Below are 19,462 nucleotides of genomic sequence, written 5' to 3'. Positions count from 1 at the left end.
TGCAAAAAGAGAACAGTATTTAAATGTCTTTGTTTTCTCTTAGGGGCGCAGTTTATGCAAGTTCTTGTATTAAAAACCAAGGTGCAATTTATTTTGCTGGGTAGATCTCTCCTGGGAGGCTTCTCTGAGTCACACCAGTGGAAATCGTGGGGGGAAGCCCTGTACAAATTTATCCTGTTCTCTGACTTCCTGAGAGTGGCAGGAAGCAGACCTTCCTACCAGAACAGTGCCAGGTTGTGAAATGAAAAAGACAATAAAAGAAAAAAAAATCACTGCAAGGAAAGGAGAAAAAACTGAAGAGGAAAAAGGAAGAAACATAAAAGAGAGACAATGAAAAGAAGTTACCCTCTGGCAGGGATTAAGGGTTTTTCTTTTTTTGTAATCACCCATCTATAGATGAAAGGGCCCCACATGGATTTCATCTGGTCACCTAGGCTGGTTTCAGCTCCAGTGACTTCTCTGCTTGTAAAATATGAGCAGACAGTTGCAGGGAGAAGACGTGATAATCAATCTAAAATCTAAGGAAGCCAAGAACGCTGAATAACAAAAGGAGAGATGTTAAAAACCCACAATCAGCAACCCAGGGAAAAATGTGGCTCAAGAAAGCCTTTCACTTAGGCCTGGGAACAATCACGCACATCCAGATTCATGATCTCAGGCAGGACCCCGCTGCTGTCCCCATCCACACAGCAGCACACGACGCCTGGCAGCACCACATGCTGAAGAGCAGGGACGGGCCCCAGATCCGAGGCCACTCATGTCACCACTCCCTACTTCCTTCTCAGGGTGCTTCATGCTGTAAAAACAGGCTCTTCTGCTCTAAAGCAAGCTCAGAATATTTAGGGAAAGGGGCCATTTTTTCCTTCAGGTAGGTGATTATACCCTTTCCACTGAGAAACATTCTCTCAATCCTAATGCTTGTTTTAGCCAAGAGTCTTGTCAGACCCTTAACCTGGAGTTCTGACATCTAAATGCACCACCAAGAACATGACCTGGACAGATCTCCTAAGCCCAGGTGTGGTGGAGGAAAGAGGGGTCCTTTTCATGTTTAAGGGTAGAAAGGGAATTAGGAAATTTAGTTTAAGAGCCTCTCGACAGCACAGGGATGCCTATACTTTTTCTGTACATAATGGTATATTAGCTTGGGCTGCTATGACAAAACAGTGTCATAGCAGTGGCTTAAACAACAGAAATATATTCTAACAGTTCTTGAGGTAAGAAGTCCAAGAGCAAGGTGCCAGCCAATTCCATCCCTGGTGAGGGCTCTCTTTCTGGCTTGCAGACAGCTGTCTTCTTGCTATGTCCTCACATGGCCTTTCCCTGGTGAGAGCACACAGATTCTCTCACTCTTCCTCTTCTTATAAAGCCAATAATCCCATTATAAGGGCCCCATCCTGGTGACCTAATCTAACCCTAATTACCTCCCAAAGATCCTGTCTTCAAATACCATAATACCGGGAGTTAGGACTTTAACCTTCAATATGAATTATGTGAGGATACATTCAGCCCACAGCAAATGGATGGGAACAAAAGCAAGCAGATGGGAAATTAGAATACCATCATCCAGCAGCATGGAGCCAACAAACATTCAGTAGCTAGAAAATAATTGTTCACAAGCTTTTTCTTAGTTCCCTAATGGCTGAGTCTTTATCTTCCCATTCATTTATCTCTTTTCAAGAGCAGTCAGACTAAAAAGAATCTAACTGCATTAAAAATTATATGAAACAACTTCACTGAAGTGGGTGATAGAAAAAGGTGCTGACCTAAATAACTCCAGAAATGAGTGGAATCTCTAAGACCAAAGGCAAAGGTACTGTACATAAGTATTTTACTATAGTTGATAATGTTGTTTCCCATAGAGGAATGCATTAACAATTCCAAAACCACTATATATGTATCCTGGAACTGAACAATTAAGTAAATTGATGCCAGGTGATGGGAGCCTGCTTACTGCTGGAGAAGTTATAGACATGCAAGGGGAGGAGGCTCCAATGACACATGTGGCAACTGATTCAAGTTGGAGTCATCAGTGTAAACTCATGTTTCACCTGACATGCAGATGCTTACATACAGAAATATTTATAAATATGTCTATTTACACAGGCTAGTGTACACATCTATGTTCCCTTGCTCTTTCAGCTGAGAGCAGCTGGAAGCAACAATACTACAGTATCAACAAGTACCTTGCACCCAGATCTTGATCTCTAATACCAATAAATTCTCCAATAAAAGGAAGCAGGGTACTTTGAATAAACAGCTTATTCTTCTAAGACTACAGCAGGAAATATACAAGATGAGCCTGGAGTATGCTATAGTGCCAGAAATTTTAAAAGTACTTTAAAAAGAACTAAAATTACCCACGATGATTAAGGTCTATCAAAGGGACACAGGAGCCAACTAAAAGATCTCCCAATGACCCGAACAATAAAGGAGTGTTAGATAATCCAAAGTACTAAATATCCATGAATCCATATTGATGACTAAATAAATACATAAATAGGGAAGAGCAGACAACTTGCCCATGCAGAATTCCAAATAATTTATTTAAAGAATATGCCCTAAAAGACAGGGATCATAACTCGTCACTTCTTACATGTGGGCTGCACATAGTGACCTCCTCCCAGAAGCTGCAGTATAGAAAGAGGCGGAAAGGATTAACTTTACAGTGGAAAAACCGGACAGACAGAAACTGAGCCAGGCACATACTTTATCAAGACCAGCATTAGTAGTGATAAGTCATGTAGATATGTCCTGTGATGAGAAGGGCATTTTATCTCTGTAGTCTCCTCCCAAAACCCCTAATCCCAGTCTAACTGTGAAAAAAAAAATCAGACAAATTCCAATCCTAGCAAATACCCAATCAATATCCTTCAAAACTGTCAATGTCATCAAAAACAAGTTACGTCTCAAGCCATCACAGCCAAGACATGACAACTAAGTGTAGTGTCCTGGATGGGATCAGGGAACAGGAAAACGACATTAAATGAAACTAAGAAAGTCAGGATAAAGTGTGGACTCCAGCTAATAATAACTTATCAAAAATTCTTCATTAATTGTGGCAAACCAAATGTATGATATTGATAACAGGGGAAATTGGGTGTCGTTTCTGTATGATCTTTGCAATTTCCTCATCAATTTAAAGCTATTCTAAAATTAAAGGGTTTTTTTTTTTTTTTTTTTTTTTTTGGACAGAGTCTCGCTCTGTCACCTAGGCTGGAGGGCAGTGGCGCGACCTTGCTTCACTGCAACCTCCGTCTCCGGATTCTTGCAATTTTCCTGTCTCAGCCTCTGTAGTAACTGGGACTACAGGAGCACACCACCACGCCCAGCTAATGTTTCGTATTTTAGTAGAGACAGGGTTTCACCGTGTTGCCCATGCTGATCTCCAACTCTTGAGCTCAGGCAATCTGCCTGCCTCGGCTGCCCAAAGTGCTGGGATTACAGGCATGAGCCACCGCGCCTGGATAGGGTTTGTTTGTTTTTTTAAGCAATGTCAAGAAAACGGAGGCATCAGGCAGTCAAAGCCACTGATGCAGTCAGTGTGGTCACTCCAGGGCTGCACGCCCAAACTCCTGACTCACCTCCACATCTGGCATACTGGGAGGCCAGTGCAGAGACATGTCCTTCAATAGGTGACAGGGACACATGCTGGTCAGGCCTCAGAACACTGCTCTCAGATTATCCACTGCCAGGAAGAACAGGGCAAACATCTCCCTGGGCCAGTGAACACAGAGCATCACATCACAGGTACATAAAGGGAAGCCCAGCAAGTCTCCGAGCTCAGGGACTAGACAAGGTAAGGTGTGAATACGAGCTATATGGTGACAATTTATGAGCTGCGGACAGTTTTCCGCAAGCCAGAGAGCAGAACTAGAGGACTGAAAAACTGCAAACTGCATCGTATTATAGATAGAAGGAGCAGGCAGAGAGCTGGGCAAACGTGGCAGACTGACGTTCCCCAGAAAACATGCTTCTCCAATAGAGACATGATAATTGGATGAGAAACAGAAGAACTGATTTAGTCACAGAGCAGAAAGGGAGAAACCAAATAGGAAAGAATAAAAGAGAAAGAGAAAGGGATTGAGAGCGAGAAACGGGTACCAAAAAATGAGGTCTGAGATGAAGGCAATTATATGGAACAAGACACTCATGACACTGGTTTGGCCACAGGAAACCACAGTGATAGGAAACACAGACTGGGGTGTTATTTTGGCTGAAAACAAGGGGCCAGGTTAAAACACTCCTTGGTGAGCAACACTGGAGAACCCAGCATTCCTGACCCACAGGCAGGGAGCCTCCTTTCCTCCCCAACAATGCCTCTTCCCAGCTACCCCTCTCATGTAAATGCTTCCTCCTTAACCAGCCACGTAGGTGTCTCTGATGCTGTCCCCAACGTCTCACACAACTTGGACTGCTGCTTCTACTACCAACCCCAAAGGCGCAAGCTACCTCCACCCCTGTTCCTACATAAAGCTACTGCTGTCAAAGCTCTGAGTCACTTAGCTGAAGACAGTGTCTGCCGCCCAATGACAAAGATCCAATCCAGAGACCCACCATATACCGGGAAACATCTCCCTAGATCCTTTCCCATCACCCCTCCTTCACAGCAGCTGCAATTTCACATTTGGAAGGTTTTTTTGGTTTTAATTAACATTTATCTCCGTCATCCAACTGTAAGATCCATGAGAACAGGGCCTACGTTGTCTTTTGCACACCTTTTTCCCCCAGTATATACGGCACAATGCAATTTTTGATGAATTGAATAAATGAATGAGAGAGACTACTTTTCCCCAACAATCTGAAATCCCCAGAAGGCAAAAAAAAAAAAAAAAAAAGGCAAGCATTATTTCAATTCTGAGTGACTAATGTAGAGTTTGATCTTGGAATCAGTTTACCCATAAAAATGGCAGTACAGGCCGAGCACAGTGGCTCATGCCTACAATCCCAGCATTTTAGGAGGCCAAGGTGAGTGGATTACTTAAGGCCAGGAGTGTAAGACCAGCCTGGCCAACATGGCAAAACCCCATCTCTACTAAAAATATAAAAATTAGCTGGGTATGGTGGCACACACCTGTAATCCCAGCCATTCGGAAGGCTGAGGCATGAGAACTGCTTAAATCCGAGAGAGAGAAGTTGCAGTGAGCCAAGATCCCACCACTGTACTCCAGTCTGGGTAAGACTCTCTCTTAAAAAAAAAGGGCAGGTTGGGGGGGGGGCAGAGAAAAAGAAATGGCTGCATAAGCAGTGATTAGGTATTTGGTGCTATTAAATAAACCAGATATGTAATAGTACAGTCATAAATAATACTGAGCATTCACTGAGCATTTACCAAGTGCTAAGTACTATGTTAAACACCTTATATACCCTATTGAGCAATCCTGCCAGGTAAGCATCAATCATCACCATTTTGCAGGTGAAGTAACTGAGGCTCAGTGCTTAAATCATCTGCCCAAGGTCACCCAGATAGGTAGGGCAGAACCAGAAGTCACCAAGGCCTGTCTGACTCCAAAGACCATTCTCTTCGTTACTCCAGAGTGCAGCTCTACAACAGCTACTATTGTAGCTGAACTCTGGAATAGATGTTGCTTGGGGGCCTGGCACCTAACCACCATTTATGACACTGAATCCCAGAAAGATGCATCCTAACCCCAAACAATCAGCCAACTGCAAAGTAAGCTTTTGGCACTCATCGGGTTTGTAGGTGGGGGACTACCTGCAGAGGATTATGAAGAAAAGGGAGGCTGAGGATGTGGTTTCCAGGTAACCAACCCTCCAGCATTGACTGAGCATCCACGTGTGCACCCCAGCAGTAGAGAGAAGTTCCCAGGACACTGTGATGCCAAGTGTCTTCTGAGAGCAGCGTGCCAGTCTGGAGGCCTTCCTGGAGCATCACAAATTCAAAACAGAAGGAAGATGACTGCAGGCTGCTGCAGGCCTAGACATCACGAAGGCTATCTTAACAGCAGGGATAGAGGGGTCATGAGAGGATGCTGGTTTAATTAGAAGGAAGAGCAGGATGCAAAGCTCTAGCCAGGGTTCTTAGGGGAAAATGAGAATGCTGCTGATGACATTGAAGAGGTGGTAGCTGGGGCTCCAACAGCATTGGAAACAGAAACGTCTTCCGCCTAAACAGGCAGTGGGACTTTGGGCAGGTTACCACCCTGCAACTCTAAACAAAACAGACGGAATGGTCGGTTTCCAACCCCACATATAAAACCTTAGAAGTTGTTACTCTCATCTTTACAATTAAAACAAATGAAAAAAACAGCTGAGCAAATCGAAAAGCAGGTGGCTGCTTCAAGGGGGTGACGCAGGGACTAAAAGGGATCAGGAATGTGACTATACCTTTCCACTTGTAGTACACTCAAGCACTAGCAGGTATCAAAACCGTACTTCAGTGGGCTCTTTCAATCCAGCCGCTGATATTTGAGGACTACAGGACAGCAGTAGTTAGTCTCAGACAGCAGGTGCCCTTACAACACAGAGGCCCCAGGGCAGGGAATCCCACACCCGGGGAAGGGACACTCAGGGAAACAGCCACCGTCTCCATCCCACTGAAGGTTCACTGAGAGAAAATCAGGAGAGACTAACTGTGTTCCCTTTTCTCGCAGGGCTACTGCAGAAGGAGGCCAAAGAACCACAATCACGTAGCTGGATTTCTGAAAGGCATCATCAGCTTTTTCTTGGGGGCTTTCACAGACATTTACCAAGAACATGCTGTAAGGTGGGCCCATGCCAGGCACTGAGGGAGGCAACAGTGATGGCGGACATGTGAAGGCAGGAAGAACCCTTGCCTCCGAATGGGGCTCAGAGATACCTGGGGAGCTCCTTATCACAAGAGGGTGGGTAGAATCTGGAAGACTTTAAGAGAAGGAATCTTGTTGCAATTTAGTGGCTTATAATGATACAAATAATCAAGGGGCAACAGGGCTGCATTCCTCATTTTAGGGACACTCTGTCTCCTTGCCTTTTCCTGCTCCTAGAGGCCACCTGCATTTCTCACTTGTGGTCCCTTCCTCCATCTTCAAAGCCAGCAATGTAGCATCTTCTCTGCCTGTCACATCTCCTTCTTGGATTCTGACTTTGCTGCCTCCCTCTCTCCCGTATAAGGACCCTTGTGATTATCCTAAATAATCCACGATAATCTCCCCAGCTCAAGGTCTTTAAATTAAGCATATCCTGTTTGCCATGCAAGGTGGCATCGTCGCAAATTCCAGGATTAGGATGTGGACATCTTTGGAGAGACACTGTTCTGCCTATCATGTATATGGCAGAGTCAGCCCCAGGAAGGAAAGAAAAAGGACTTAAATGTTCAGACAGAAGCTGGGATGAGATAAGGAGATGTATTTGTTTTCAGTTTTCCCAGTTCTAACTTCCCAAGACTGATGCCTCCTGCCATGAGTTCCTTAAGACACCACTCATCTCTGCTCCATCAAATGCCCCAGAAGATCCTTCATTGTGCCTTTGCCCAACCATACAACCAGAAAGTGGTGGAATGGGATTTACGCCCATTCTCTCTCACCCCCAAAGCCTGTTCCCTTAACTACTAGATCTCCGGAAACATAGAAAATGAAATATATGAAAGTTTCGGAGCCAAACAGATCAGCAGGCTGGAATTATGGATCAAGTCTAACAAAAACGAAGTTTAATAAGGAGAATCTAAAGCCCCTCACCCTAAACTGGGCCTAAGAAACCAATCATTTGATGGTAGAATGGGTGCGACGTGAAAGCAAATCTTGGTTTTGGTGGGTTGTTTTTGTTGTTTTGTTGTTGTTGTTGATTTGGTTTTCAAAAGGCGTGAGGAACATAGGTGACAAATTTACTGTGAGATGACTGGCAAGCACCATGGTGACCTCCGGAAACTATAGCTCCAGTTTCCACAGGGCAGGGCAGTTAACTGCAGACTCCCCATGAGCCCAGAACAACTCCACGCAGCTGTCTCAGACGTCTATCTCTCACCCAAGTACTGTTCCTCCCGCACTCAGCTCTATGCTTATCTTTGGTGCTTATCTCTGTATACATAAAGGGATGACTGTTACTGAGTAAATATGAGATAGGATCCTCAACTCTCGGATTTGGAAGAAACCTGCCCTTATTGCAGGGCTGACATTAGATTCCCTTTTCAAATCTGCCTATGAATGGACAACTGGCCCGTTTGCCTTCCTCAGAACCTCCGAGGAATACGCAAGGAGCCTGAAGGATGAAGGGGCCACTGGCCCAGCAGCCCTCTTAGCAAAGGGAACCTGCTGATGCTGCTGTCAGCCACCCTCCCAGCTGACGTAGGCAGCCCCCTCTGCTTGAGGCTGATCAGCAAGAGTCTGGTTTACAAAAACAGCACCCAGATTCTATTACACCCAGATCACTTTAGTAAACCTTCTCTTCACATAGTGCCTTCAAGGCACTCGAGGCTTTTTTAAGACTTTTCATTTCTGTTAGAATATTACCAGTGAGTTTGTGAGATCCACAGCCCTGGGTACAACAATACAGCTCATGTAACCGCAAATGTGGTTCTGGAGGCATCTTCTTGAAAGAGCCACAGAAAGTTCCCTGTAAAACTGATGCCGCCCCTGGGGGGCGAAGAGGCCAAGTGGCTGCCCTGTGGCAGCCAGGTGAGCCTAATGGAGAGAGCTCACGCAAAAATCTACCCAGCAGCGTTGCTGCCAGCCAGGTCAAGAGGGATCCAAAAAGTGTTTGATCCACTGTTTTATCACTCAGTGAGGGTATGGGAAGAAATCTAGTTAGCTATGCCTATCCTCTAAATAAAATTTCTGTTGATTAATTTTTTCAAAGAAAAGAGAGAAATGAAAGAGTGGCCAGAAAGAGCGGTTTCCAGATTGAGATGCTGGCCGGGCATGGTGGCTCATGCCGGTAATCCCAAAACTTTGGGGGCCAAGGCAGATGGATCACCTGAGCACAGGAGTTCCAGACTAGCCTGGACAACATGGCGAAACCCCATCTCTATGAAAAATACAAAAATTTACATCAGAGCCTACATCAAAATAAATTTTTTTAAAAATACAAAAATTAGCCAGCATGGTGGTGCGCACTTTGTAGTCTCAGCTACTCAGGAGGCTGAGCTGGGAGGATGGCTTGAGCCCAGGAGGCCGTGGCTGCAGTGAGCCATGATCGACCATGCCACTGCACTCTAGTCGAGCTCTAGAGCAATATTCTATCTCAAAAAAAAAAAGTGGAAAAAAAACCAACACAACAACAACCAAAAAACAAAACACACATGAAAAAAAAAAAAAAAAAAAAAAAAAAAGAAGAAGAAGAGGAAGGCCAGGCACGGTGGCTCATGCCCTAATCCAGCACTTTGGGAGGTTGAGGTGGGCAGATCCCAGGGTCAGGAGTTCAATACCAGCCTGGCCAACATGGTGAAACCCCATCTCTACTAAAACTACAAAAATTAGCCAGGTGTGGTGGCATATACCTGTAATCCCAGCTAGTCAAGAGATTGAGGCAGGAGAAATCCCTTGAACCCAGGAGGCACAACACTGCACTCCAGCCTGGACGACAGAGTGAGACTGTGTTTCAAAAAGAAAAATAAAAGAGAGTGAAATGCTAAGAGATGGCACTGGGTACAGACAGAGGGGAGCATGGCTGGAAACACAATCAACTCTCATCACACATGAATACCAGAACGGCTGTCATGTGAAAAGGAAATGAAACTTGGTCTGTGTGGCTCCAAAGGTTAGAACAACGAACAAAGATACGCCAGGGACAGACTCCACTTCAATCGAAAGGAGGAAATGAGCTTTCTCACAGAGATGCGTCAAGATAAACCAGGCTGTTTGAGGGGACAGCGAGTTGCCCATGAGTTGGATGAAGACAAACAGGGCCTGGCTATCCATTCACAGTCAGGTCTGAAAAAGGAGTCCCGCATCAGCCAGTGCCTTGCAAATGTGAGAATCAAAGATGCCATCTCATATTTACTCAGTAAACAATCATCCCTTAAGAGATACAGAGAACATCAAGATAACCACACCAAAGAGCCCAGAGGGGAGCATGGTCAGGAACAGCATTTAAGAGAAAAGAGCCCACAGAGCAACCAAAGAACAAAGGGTTTTCCCCAGATCTTATCTGAGCATTTTATCTGCACAGAAAAGGTCTCCCTTCTGAAGGAAGCTGCCCCCGTCTGCAGCTAGGACGAGGGTGGTTTGGGCCACCCACTAACATCCACTGCCTATGAAACTCCAGCCTGGGCCAGAAATAAATGAGAATCTCAGGAGTGACTTTCAGGCACATCACCAACACCCATCTGATAATGCAAACTCTCCCAACTGTGATCAGCTGGTTGCCCTCTTGGCAGAGGAAGGAAGTCAACCCAAACCTATCCCAAAAGGCAACCTGGAAATCTCACACAACAGGAGGCTGTGAACGTTAGCGGGGCTATGAGGGTGAGGCAATCGACGGCTAACACAGAAAATATGAGCTCTGATGGAATTTTCCAAGAAGCATTTGATGCCCTTGTTTAAAATAAGTAGCTTTTCAGGACCAGGAAAGGAGTAGAAGATGGCACAAAGGCTCTCAGTTAAGTCTTGTAAGATATTAAGAAACTCCATACAGCAGCTGAGCCAAAGGGCAATGGAATCATCCACATCAGAAAAGAGAAGAAAAAAAAAATAGTGAGATCTGCGCCAGGTACAGTGGCTCACGCCTGTAATCCCAACACTTTGGGAGGCTGAAATGGGTGGACCACTGAGGTCAAGAGTTTGAGACCAGCCTGGCCAAAATGGTGAAACCCCATCTCTACCAAAAATACAAAAAATTAACCTGGTGTGGTGGCAGGCGCCTGTAATCCCAGTTACCTGCGAGGCTGAAGCATGAGAATTGCTTGAACCTGGGAGGTGGAGGTTGCAGTGAGCTGAGATTGCACCGTTGCAGTCCAGCCTGGGCGAGGGAGCAAGACTCTGTCTTGAAAAAAAAAAAAAGAGAGAAAGAAAACTAGTAGGATCTGGACAGTGCATGGCAGAAATGTCAGAACAGCTAAACTGCAAGTTCCCTGAGGACAAGGACAACCAGATTTGGTTTTGACTCCTAGAGAGAGCGCAGCTGGTATATAAGACAATGTCCAAGTGAACAAATATCAAGCCAGCAGTGAATCCAAGAAAGGCAGAACAGGGGGGCTCTAGACAGCTGTGATGATTCTAGAGAAAATAAGTTCATATTCTAAAAAGGAAGACTCAGAGACTGGCTCGTGTCAGGAAAGCCTGTGTGTCTGTGGCTGGAGCCCAACGTATGACACTCTTTAGTAATATTTTAAGAAAACATGGCCAATATCAACATCCAACATAATATAAATTTGATAAATTGTAATAAGATCCTTCAAAAGTTGTTTTTTTTTAACTTGGTCTTTAAGGTACAGTAACAATTATGTTCTCTAAGCTGTTACAGTTAATCTTCAGATTGTTAAATGAAAACACCAGCACCACATATTTATCATCTTCTTTTCAAGCAAATCTGATTTTTCTCCACTGAATCTGACAAGACACAAACGTGACAAACTTCAGTCTCTTATTAAGGATTGCATTTTACTTTTTTAGCAGAAGAGAAATGAAGCTAAAACAACACAAATGCACTCGATTAGTACAAGATCTGAAGAGCACTCCCTATGAGCCATGAGAAAATTCAGAGGCAGAAGCTGAGCATTTTGAAAAAGGAGTTTGCTAGGTTCTATCTACAGTTTCACCAATAGTTAACATAAGACTTCCTACAAGTTTTTAGCAGATAACATAGCCTCAGATATTGTAGACTGAATTTACTCTTTCTCTGTCTCAATTGTTATTGGACCTCTTCACACTCACTCCTCCCTCTCTGCGACACACACATGTTCACAGATAGAGACCACACAGACACAATTAAAATGCCTGCCCAGAAAGAGAGAGGTGGCGATGGGAAGGCTTCCAGAACACTCTACCATCTGCTGACGTAGCCGGTGACATGGAGTAGAAGAGGGGACAGAAGTCGGCAAATGGCCGCAGGCATCAAGCCTCATTTAGGTCAGAAGGCCAAGGGTAGGAAATAAAGTCAAAGTTCCTACCCAGTGGAGCTATAAACCATCCTCCACGTCAACTAAGGAACTAGGGTTTCCGGGGGAACTATCATGAGTCAGGTACTGTTTGTGCGCTTTGCCTAGGCTCACATTTAATCTTCTTAACGACCTTGTAAAATGAGAGAACTGAAGGATAAGGACGTTAAGTAATTTGACTGTGAAGCTGACAGATGCCAGCCCTGCGACAGTGACAGAGTCTGTCTCATTCCACAGTCCTCTCTGGCCTCCTTTCCTAAGCTGGGCTACCTCCATCCTTGTCCTCACGCTGCAAACGATCCCAGCTGACACAGGATTCTTCTTCCTTGAAGTGGTGAGTTCTCACTGGTCAAGACCTCAAACCGTCTTGGCTAAAGTACCTTCTGAGCTAACGGCTTGTGCCTTTAATCTTCCAGAACAGAAGGAGCGTTGCCGTCTGCCAGGCTCGGAAAGGGCGAGGTCCTCACAGGAGGCATCGGATGGAGATGCTCTGCAGGGAACTTCCGGTTCATAATTCCCTTTCCGCTTGATTTTTCAAACCAAGCAGCGGTTTTACTGGACTTTTTTCTCTATTTTTTTCTTGTACAAACAACTCCCTGCTTAGACTCAACTTAGAACCTCTCCTATTCTTGTTTTAATAGGTTCAAAACGTCTACAAGCCTGAACAGTCCCAGGCCCACTTGGCTCTTCCTAAGAACTCCTGACTTACATGGTACGTGGCACCAGTCAACTCCACACCCTCTCGGGACCTGCAAGCGTCCTACCTTCTCCCTCTGCCTCTCACACCACATCAGTTAGTGGATGCTTCCTGCTGACCCTGCCTCCAGAACCCTCTCTGCCATACTTCTCCATCCCCACACCGTGGCCCTCAGGAGAGCTACACGCACATCTCGCGTGGATTGCAGCCATGGCCATCTAAGTTGACCCACAGCCTTCAGGCTTGTTTTCTTCCAGCCCACTCTCCCCATGGCCACTGCGATCTTTACAATTTGTTCTTCAGCCTAACAGTTACGCAGTGGTTTCTTTCTTCTTTTGCTTTTAGGATGAAAACACAAGGTCCTCGGCATGGAATTCAAGACCAAGCCCCGGACATCTCCGGCCCCCTGCCCAGGCTCTGCACCTACTCCCAGGTCTCCAAATGCAGGGAGCCTCTGTTTCCTGAGCTTGCCAGCCCGCTTTCCTCAGGCCTTACCTTCCCAGCTCTCCCTGGACCAGATTTCAGAACTTTTGTTTCCTCAGTGCTCACACACTCACTCACTCACACACTCACTCACTCACACACACACACACACACCCCTAGCGCTGGCCTCACCCCAACCATAGACTGAGATTGTGCCTCATCAACTTGCCCCATGCAGATGGCGAGCTCCTGGAAGGCAGAACTGCAGCCTCAATCTCCACAGTGGTTATTTCCTAATATCCTCAATGAATGCACACATGTCTGAGGGTAGGAAGTCAAAAGGCAATTTGTGTGTGTGTGTGTGTGTGTGTGTGTGTGTGTGTGTGTGTGTGTGAGAGAGAGAGAGAGAGAGAGAGAGAGAGAGACTGCATTTATTTTCTCTCTCTCTCAATTGTTGTTATTGGACCTCTTCACACTCACTCCTCCCTCCCTGCCACACACACATGTACACATATTGAGACCACACACAGTCAAAATGCCTGCCCAGAAAGAGAGAGGTGGTGATGGGAAAGCTTCCAGAACACTCTACCATCTGCTGACTGCGTCGCCCAGGCTAGAGTGCAGTGGTGCAATTTTGGCTCACTACAGCCTCCCAAGTTCAAGCAAATCTCCTACCTCAGCCTCCCGAGTAGCTGATACTATAGATGCATGCCACCGTGCCCAGCTAATTTTTTTTGTATTTTTAGTAGAGACTAGGTTTTGCCATGTTGGCCAGGCTGATCTCAAACTCCTGACCTCAAGGGATCCACAGCACTTCAGCCTCCCAAATTGCTTGGATTACAGATGTGAAACACCATGTCTGGCCTAAAGGCAATTTCAAGATCATAGCTCTTTATAAAGAGGGAGTCTAGGAAACTCTATGCTGCTTGATAGAAAAGGACACTAATGAGCTGGGTGCGGTGTGCGTGCCTGTAGTCCCAGCTACTCGGGAGGCTGAGGCGGGAGGACTGCTTGCGGCCAGAGTTTAAGACCAGCCTAGGCAACACAGGGAGACCTCATCTCTAAAAATCTAAACTAAAATTAAATTGTTATTCTAGAAAAGTACACTAATATCCACAGGTTTGGCTCTGGGAAAACTGTCTGAACTTTGCTTTGGGGCTTAAAAGTAACATTTTTTACTAACTGATTCTCCGATTCCAAAGGGCTCACCCAGGCAGCGCACATTTGTGGAATGATTCCTCCCTGAGTGACACGTTCAAGATAAGGATTTCTATCAAAGGAAGTGACTTCCGTGTATGAATGTTTGTGTTCATCATCCTTCAGGTCTGGGGCCCCTAAGAAACCTAACTCCGTTTTCCCTTTACAAAAATAAACATAATGGTTTGTTCTGCTTTCCACTGCTTACGGCAAATGACTTTGTGGGATAGACTATTTTCTTTCTGAGCATCCCACTTTCTCCAAGATTTCAGCAGGACACAGATATTTAGTCAGATCACTTAACTCCTAACTTCCACTGTACCTTCTCACTTCCACATATTTTGAAAATACCAAAGAGAATAATTTTTTCTGCTGGGCATGGTGGCTCATGTCTGGAATCCCAGCACTTTGGGAGGCTGAGGCGGGTGTATCACCTGAGGTCAGGAGTTCAAGACCAGTCCGGCCAACATCGTGAAACCCCGTCTCTACCAAAAATACAAAAATTACCCAGGCGTGGTGGTGAATGCTTGTAATCCCAGCTACTCAGGGCGGAGGCAGGAGAATTGCTTGAATCCAGGAGGCAGAGGTTGCAGTGAGCCAAGATCATGCCATTGCACTCCAGCCTGGACAACAAGAATGAAACTCCATCTCAAAAAAAAAATTGAGAATTGAGAATAATTTTTCCTAATACTTTCAGATATGGAACAAATTGTCAAGCCCCACCACCCTGTGTTTTTTCTGACACAGGGTCTCACTCTGTTGCCCAGACCAAGGTAGTGTGGTAGCACAATCACAGTTCACTGCAGCCTCAATTTCCCAAGGTCAAGTGATACTCCTGCCTCAGCTTCCCAAGTAGCCGGGATCACAAGCGTGTACACCACACCGGGATCTTTTTAAGTTTTTTTGTTGTTGTTGAGATAGGGTGTCTCTTTGTTGCCCAGGCTGGTCTCAAACTCCTGGTCTCAAACAGTCCTCCCCTCTCATCCTCCCAAAGTGCTGGAATTACAAGCATAAGCCACTGTGCCTGGCAAAACACCCTATTTTTCCATAACTATTTCTTTAAATGTTTTTTTGAGTGGTTAGAAGTAACTCACAAAACAGAACAGATCAGAAGTCTTTTTTCTCATCATATTTACTTAAAAACAAAGAAAGGAAAAAGTGTCCAACATCAGGTTGCTATAAGTGATAGCAAATCAGGCAAAGCCTCTTGTAAATGCTAAAACTTTGCTCTGACGGCCTTAACGGAAGGCCTTGAAATTCTTCATGTATACAGAAAGCCATTCAGGAAGCCCACCTCCTAACAGCAGGGCAAGTGACAGGACTTCTGTCTGCAATAATCAGATGATCCAACAGTTACCAATTCTACCCCCATCAGAGGGAAACCAAGGCTCTGAAAGGTCAAATGATTGCTTGCCCAAAGTTACACAGCAAGCAGGCAGCAGAGTTGCAGCTGCAGGGGTCTTACGGCTCCAGGGACACCCAGCCCATTTAATCCCCCAATTCCACGTGAACTTCATTCCTGAGTCCCTTCTAGACATGATTAAAAGGAACTTACCCATGTTAGGCTAATGACTGTTCAAAAGCAGACTGCCCCTCTTGAGTTCCTCCAAAGATTTATTCCATGACCTCTTTACTTGGAAGAAATTTGGTGCTCTCTGAGCCTTCTTAGCGTGCACAAAAGCTGAAGTGACCAAAGAGAAGTCAAACCTGGGTCTTTTATAAAGATTGCCTCAGGCCTCTCTAGGAACCCACAGCCAAGTAGCTGCAGAATAACTACATGAAGCTGCTCCTAAGGGCATTTTTATTTGAAAATGTACCCTTTGCAAAAACATTTGCTACAAGGACCGCTATTTTTCAGTAAGCACCTTCAACATGTTATCATAGTTTTTCATAGAAACTTGGTTTCAGAAAATCTGTGACAGGCTCACTGGATTTATTAGAACTGCATTCTTCACTTGGAAATATCTTACATGCTATAAAACATTTTAAAAACCCTCAATGTTCACAAATCCATGAAGACGCTATTCTGCTTTCTTCACCAGCAGGTAGATGCAAATTGAAAGAGGGGTAAAACAGTGATTTGCCCTGCTCTTTCATGAGGTCCAAAGCTGGGCCCTTCCAAGCTCAGCAGGGAGAAGCAAGCAAGAGAAATAAGCTACTTTCCTGGAAATACTGCCAGGCTTCCAGGTCCCTGGCTTCCGGGCTTGGTTAATAAGAACGAGCACACAGGCAGCCCTGAGAAAGGGCTGAGAAGGAGGAAACATTTCCAGCAGTTGCACTGGAAGTAGATGGGAAGTCAAGCCTGACACCGACCACTAGCCGAGGGCACTCCCTGGGCAGCAAACTCTTGGCTCTGGGCATCAGCCAGTGCTATGGGAGGCCCCTTTCTTCTGTGGAAGACTTGGAGGGGGTCCAGGGAGGTCACTGGGCTCTAGGGCTGTGCATCTGTCTTCTAAAAGGCAGGGGCAGCCCTCAGATCCAGGGAAGAAGCTAGCCGTGGGACAGAGTAGGGGTGCCTCTCTAGATTCGGCCATTAAAGCCCACTGGGATGTTTCTTTCCTTATGCACAACGTCACCTCCATCTATTTAGATTGAGTATTTTCCAGCCTGCTTCCAGCCAGCCAGATGTTGCCTTTCAAAGAGAACATATTTTTCTAATTATTTCCAGGAGAAACAAATACTCTTTAGCCACTGAGGCTTACCATGGAATTCACTTTTCCCCACAAAGGGTTGTGGGTAGCCTCTGCCCATTGCCCTCTGTGGGCACATAAGGGGGCAGACTCCAAATTCCTGCAGTCAGTGAATCCCCTTTTGAAATAAACTCCTTGGCATCAGTAAAGAGTTACTTGGTTTCCCAGGTTTTACATTCCATTTTCTGGGTTTGGGAGGTGGTTTTTAACGTCGTATTTCTTTGTACAGTGCTTTACTGCTGTTGCAGTGGGGAGGGAAGCATTTGAAACACACTCCCATACTTGCAAAAACAGTATCATTTTTTTAGCGGCAGAGTCTCGGCCCAAATTCTTCCAGGAAACCAGCATGTTTGTCCTGGGCACCAAAGAGGGGCATTTCAACCTGGCTGACAAAGCTTAGCATGAGTCAGGAGCAGGATGGTCTGGCCAAGACCACCGTGGAGGCTGCCACTGAGAAGACAGACCCCTTCGTCAATAGCTGGCAATCAAGGGTCCTTGAAAGATTTCCCTGACATCAAGTCCTGGCAGGCACTGTGGAAAGTATAGCCTCCAAGTGATAGCAAAGGATTCGACGGTGGCCTTTTCTGACATCATTTGAACCACCGCCTCCAATTTCTCTAGGAGATTCAGAAAAGTGTCCAGTCCTTATTTGAAATAATGCATGCATGCAGTTAGAATCTCCAGTGTCTTCTGCCTACTGCCTTGTCAAGATATTTGAGCCTGTAGCCCTAACACCCTGCACAGAGGGCTGGGAAATACCTTCCTAGGGGTGAGATGGCAGAAAACAAAGGGCCCCATCAGTAACTTAATCTAAGGCAGAAAAGGGCAGCTGAAGCCTTCGAACGCTTTAACTCAATCCCATTGGGTACTTCACTTGTCAAACACCAAGCACCTACTATGTGCAAGTCACTGCACCTTCACGATGGTGTTGGAGACACACTGTGAAACCAACAGAGAGCAGGGGTATCCATTGGGTTAGGTTCTGCAGCATGCAATGGAAAAAACCCAAAATAATTTTGGCTTAACCACTAAGACAGAAGTGTGCAGGCAAGCAGTCCAGGGCTGGTATCATGGCTCTGTGGTCATTAGGGAACCAGGCTCCTTTCTTCATGGCCTACTTACTTAGAGCTTGGTGTGCTAGTCCATTTTGCATTGCTGTAAAGGAATACCTGAGGCTGGGGAATTTATAAAGAAAAAGTTTATCTGCCTCACGGTTCTGCAGGCTGTACAAGCATGGCACCAGCATCTGCTCAGCTGCTAGTGAGGCCTTAGGAAGCTTATACTTAGGGCAGAAGGTGAAGAGGGAGCAGGTACACCACAAAGCAAGAGAAGGAGCAAGACAGATGCCAGGCTCTTTTAAGCAGCCAGCTCTCCCATGAACTCATAGAACAAGAGCTCACTTTCCATGGGGAGGGCACCAAGCCATTCAGGAGGGATCTGCTCCCATGACCCACACACCTCCCACCAGGCCCCACCTCCAACTGGGGGGATGACAATTCAACATGAGATTTACAGGGGACAAAACATCCACTCATACCACATGGCTTCCATCTTCATGGTTACCTCACCATCCAAGATATCCTTACACATTGCCCACAGAAGTCATTCCCTGGAACCTTTCCACAAGCCACACATGTAACACTTCACGTTCTACTTACTAGAGCTTAACTCACTAGCCCGTGAACGATAGGAGAGGAGGCTGAGAAATACTGTCTTTTGGCTTGGCACACTGCACACCCTCGGAAAAAAAATCAAGCTTTTGGTTACTGAGGAAGAAGGGGAGAAACAGGCACTGGATATGAAATTAGCAGTCTTTGCCACTGAATGCATGATAAGGGAATTTGAGAATGAGCCAATTTAGAATGCTACTAAGTTCAGAAGAATTGGAAGTAGAAAAAAGGATAGGTATTAAAGGATGAAGGTTCAAATGAAATTATTCTTCAAGGACAACTAACAATTCATCAAGTGGAAGGCATTTTGAATTTTCCGGAACCATCCACCTTTGAATTGAACATACTTTATGAAACATTCAAGCTGGTAAGGAAATGTCTTAGGTATTCTAGAACTGGGGTGCGAGGAGAATCACTTGGGTTGGGAACTTTTAAAAAATTCAAATCTCTGAGGCCCATTCTTGGAAATTCTGATAGATGGTTTGGAGTTGAGGCCTAAAACTCTGCTTTTAAAAAACAAAGGCCAGGCGCGGTGGCTCAAGCCTGTAATCCCAGCACTGTGGGAGGCCGAGGCGGGTGGATCACGAGGTCAAGAGATCGAGACCATCCTGGTCAACATGGTGAAACCCCGTCTCTACTAAAAATACAAAAAATTAGCTGGGCATGGTGGTGCATGCCTGTAATCCCAGCTACTCAGGAGGCTGAGGCAGGAGAATTGCCTGAACCCAGGAGGCGGAGGTTGCGGTGAGCCGAGATC

General features: G+C 45.6%; 1 protein-coding gene across 2 annotated transcripts in view; it reads right to left on the bottom strand.

Annotated features, from left to right (window-relative positions):
• The window catches only part of CGNL1 (cingulin like 1), a 177,484-nt gene that overhangs the window by 131,177 nt on the left and 26,845 nt on the right, over nucleotides 1–19,462 (bottom strand). The gene's annotated exons all lie outside the window — the stretch shown is intronic.

The sequence above is a fragment of the Cebus imitator genome, unplaced genomic scaffold (assembly GCF_001604975.1).
Source record: "Cebus imitator isolate Cc_AM_T3 unplaced genomic scaffold, Cebus_imitator-1.0 Scaffold501, whole genome shotgun sequence".
NCBI lineage: Eukaryota > Metazoa > Chordata > Mammalia > Primates > Cebidae > Cebus > Cebus imitator.
Note: the sequence above shows the minus strand (reverse complement) of the source record. Positions and strands in the feature narration are given on the sequence as shown.